A 4,142-nucleotide genomic window follows, 5' to 3' on the forward strand; every position below is an offset into this window, starting at 1 on the left:
GTGTGTGTGTGTGTGTGTGTGTGTGTGTGTGTGTGTGTGTGTGTGTGTAAGAAAGGGGCAGGGAGGGAAGATGATTTCCTCTGGCCATATGTTTGGGATAGACTATTTCACATACCCAAAGAAGGTGAAAGATAGTATGGGGAGATTTGCGACCCATACCGGTGACTGTAGCTGCTACTGAGCCACGATTCAGTCTGTAGTTGGAGCATGGGCTAGCACAGCTACATGCTGCCCATTGCTACACAGCAGAAACTTCAGTCTAGTCTTCTAACAAATGAATGCTTTCAGATTCCCTGTGCAGTAGTGTACTCTGCTTACTTTGCAGAGGGAGAAAATGAGATGCCAAAGGCTCAAATATTCAAAGGTGGCTCTGATTTTTTTTTTTTTTTTTGGGTGCTTCAACCAGACACAACCTGCAAAGAATGTCACCCCCAAATTAACACTTCCTAGGTCTGTGAATGGTGGAAGCTATAAGGGAAGAGGTGAAGGAGACAGATCAGTTTGGATAGGCCCTACATAAATATTCTTTCCTTTTTAGTATCTGCTTGGTGCCACTATGAGATCCAGAATACTGGGCTAGATGGACCTGTGGTCTGGCCCACTGGAATTTGCGTTTTTATATTTTAGTTACCATTGTTGTATTAAATGTAAGCAGTGGTGTTGAATAGGATAAGTTACTTTAATGTAAGTATTAAAAGGAAATGTGGGATATAAAAAGTAAGCAAAATTGAAAGAATCTAACTTTTGAGTTCCAATAAGTGTGTGTGTTTTAGGAGTGATGAGGGAGATTTTCAAAGCCACAGGTGGCAGGAGGCCTGCTACTAGGGCTGTGTGAAACGTCAAGTATTCGATTCAGATTTGGCCAATTCAGAGGGACAGTAATTTGATTCAGTGATTTGAATCACTGTTCCAATTCGATTTGGCTGATTTTGGATCCAAAGATTCGACGCTGATTCAGAGATTCAGCCATAGACTAAACAGGCAGCAGCCCTTGACCATGCTGGACATGGCTGCCTCCAGCTGGTAAGTCTGTTGTGGTGGGTGGAGAGGGGAGAGAAGGGCTGTGGCAGGAGTAGATCAACACCACCACAGTGAGGGAGGTATTGGGGCTGGGGCTTGGACAAGCTGCCCAGCTGGGGTGGAGAGGTGCGGGATTCGGGGAGGGGGGCTCCCGTCAGTGCACTCCACCATGTGCCACTGGTCTGGGAGGGAATGAGAGCAGGCGTGTGCCCCCAGATCTGTGCAGGGCGGGCTGGGCTGGGCTGTGATCTGGATGGGCAGTGGAAGGTGCTGGGAGTGGAGGCTCTGCCCTGCCACCGCTTGTCTGGCTAGGTGGGGGGGGCATGGGATGCACAGCAGCGCTGGGAGTGGGGGATGTACCCTGCTGCTGCTTGTCCAGCAGGGGGCAAGGGATGCGGGAGCAGCAGGTCTGGGAGTGGGGGCTCTGCTCTCCCAGTGCTTGTCCAGCCAGGCCAGAAGGGTATGCAATACGGGTACGGCATCATTGGGAGTGGGGGTTCTGCCCTGCCGCCACTTGTGCAACTGGGGTGGGGAGGTGGGGAATGCAGGTGCGGCAGCACTAGGAGCAGGGGCCGTGCCCTGCTGTGCTTGCCCGGTGGGGGATAGGAGGGGGGTGTGAATCAAGCACAGTTTGCTCTGGGCGGAAGGCACGGGGAGCAGGGGTTATGTCCTCCTGCCACTTGCCCACCTGGGGAAGTGAGGCATGGGACTGTGCTAGTGCACTGCCTTGGACAAGCTGCAAGCAGTGGTGGAAGCTGTTCCAGCAACTCCATGCCTCCCAGACAAGCTGCAGCTTCATCCCAGCTGTGCGAGTAGTGGCAGTGAATGTGGGTGGGCATGTGCACCTGGATTGGGGTGGGGCTGGTGGCAGGGGCTATGGGAAATTTTAGAGTGACTGCAGCCCCTCCATAGCCCTCACTCCACTGTGCTCTGCGGGGCAGGTGGAGCCAGGGCTGCGCTCTGGGCTGCAGCTGGGGCTAGCCGTCCAGAGCACAGCCCTGTCTCCACCTGCCCCACGGAGCACAGCTTAGCAGCGAGATTCTGGGGCTAGTCTCCCAAAGCGCAACCTGGCCCAGCCCACCCCATGCAGATCCAGGGGCACACACCTGCTCCCATGCCCTCCTGGACCAGCGGCATGCAGTGGTGGGAGCCCCCCTCCCTCAATCCCACACCCTTCCACCCTGGCTGGGCAGCTTGTCCCAGCCCCAATCCCTCCCTCACTGTGGAGGCATTGATTTGCCCCCCACAATGTCTCTTCCCTCCCCCCTCTGCCTACCACAACAGGTTTACCAGCTGGAGGCAGCTGTGTCTAGCATGATCGAGGACTGCTGCCTGTTTAGTCTACAGTTGAATCTCCAAATTGGTGCCAAATCTCTCTCTGAATCAATTCAGAGGCTTCCAATTTGATTTGGACCTTTTAATGGGTCTCCCAATTTGATTCAGATTCAGAGATTTGGCCGTTGAATCTCCTCCAAATCGAATCGGCTACTGAAGCTTCACACAGCCCTACCTCCTGTTAAGGATTTAAATCGCAGCCTCCTTCCTTTTCCCCTTGTGCCAGCTTTTTTCCCTTTCTCTCTCTTTCAAACTTGATTTTTGACCTTTCTATCCTTCTAGTGGCTAAGCAGCATATTGAAGTAAGTGAAGTGACCTGTGTGCCTGGCTTCACACACATGGGTGGGGGCTTAAACTCCCTATTGTTCTAAGTAATGACATCATGAATGGGAGGGGGGTAGAGATCTTGCCAGTCTACCTGGCAACCAGTGATGCATTTCAGATTGGTTGGCTGGCAGCCAACAACTTCTGGCCTTCATTGGATCAGGTAAATGAGTTCATAAGGTCATACGTTGAAGACTGCCCAGGAGAAGAGGTGGCAGCCATGATGAAGGCACTGAGAGCAGATGAAACTTGGCAGCTGTCTCTGTCTCTTGAAATGCATGGACACACTACAAACTGCCTGCCTCCAGAGGAAAGCTCTTATCAGTCTCTGGATGATACCTGTGAGTAAGCTACTTGAGATCTAACTAGATATATAGCTTGTAGTTACTCAGATGCATGATCAAAAGCTACCATGCCACTGTTTGCTTTGAGGGTTATTCTTTGATATTGCTCTACCCTGTACCGTATTCCAAACCTACTACTTGTAATCAATAACTTTCTCCTTTGTACCTAGTGTGGGAGACTTATTGGGAAAAGGTCTAGATTATGCCTTAGGGTCCCCTTGGTCTGGCTGACTAAAGGAGACCACCATTTGTGCTTCAGACTAAGTGAAGCACCCCAGGTTCTTGCAGTGGGTTGAGTCCCTCTAGGACTACCAGGCCTGTGTACCCCAGGGGGCACAGGGCCTAGAAACAATCCAGACCCTGGGTGGTGGCAACGTCACCCCCAAGGCTTGCGGGTGTGCTCCAGGAAGGAGGCTGGCTAGATATGAGGTGCCTCCAGGGAGGCACTCAGAGCCTGGAAGGTGGTCGGGTGCAGTGAGGTGGGTGGCTTAGTGCAGGAGCATCCCCTATTGGCCTACCATACCACCTACCTTAAAATCAGCTGGAGTTAGGTACCTGACACAGAGGCATTTGAAAGTGACCTTTTATATTACGTACATTTTTTTTCCTTTCAGTTCATTTCCTCTGTCAAGTACATAATTGTCTATATTAGAGGACAAAATGAATGGCTCCATCTTCTAATTTATTTTATTTTTCCTGCCCCATTTCTTCAGCAAGCACTAGTTTTTTTTTAATTATTGTGGCATTTTGTTGTGAAGTTTGTGGTTTTTCTTTTGCAAGGCTCATGTGTGGAAAATATCTAATCAGAATTTCCCTATAGTGTTCTCTCTCTCTCTAAGCATATTTTAAAAATAAACTATCATAGGCTGTACACACGTTCTTAATGCACTGTATGTTTACTGGAACCCAAGGGAGAGATGCTGGGACACGTATGTGATACAAAGATACTTAAGGCATCAAAGCAGGAATGTGACATCAGAGGTCTTCCATGTACTGTGTGCAGTAATATTTGCTGCAGTGCTGTCGCCTATGAATTATTCCATACCCCTGTGCTCACAGGTGAGCATTTAAAATCCTAAAACACATCCTCTGCCAGCAGAATGGGGTCAGAGGAAGGGC

The 4,142-nt window shown here is 50.2% G+C and overlaps 1 protein-coding gene across 4 annotated transcripts in view; it reads left to right on the top strand.

The window, feature by feature from the left end:
* The window catches only part of PARVG (parvin gamma), a 45,986-nt gene that overhangs the window by 8,357 nt on the left and 33,487 nt on the right, over positions 1-4,142 (top strand). The window contains exon 1 of one of the 4 annotated variants that reach the window (XM_019515756.1): positions 2,848-3,020. The exons of the other annotated variants lie outside the window; for them this stretch is intronic. The gene's annotated coding sequence lies outside the window, so the exon portion shown is untranslated. Of the gene's footprint in view, positions 1-2,847; positions 3,021-4,142 lie in introns of those variants that run through there. 4 annotated transcript variants of the gene reach the window in all.

Source organism: Gavialis gangeticus, unplaced genomic scaffold (assembly GCF_001723915.1).
Source record: "Gavialis gangeticus isolate Ggan-Ray unplaced genomic scaffold, GavGan_comp1, whole genome shotgun sequence".
Classification (NCBI taxonomy): Eukaryota; Metazoa; Chordata; order Crocodylia; family Gavialidae; genus Gavialis; species Gavialis gangeticus.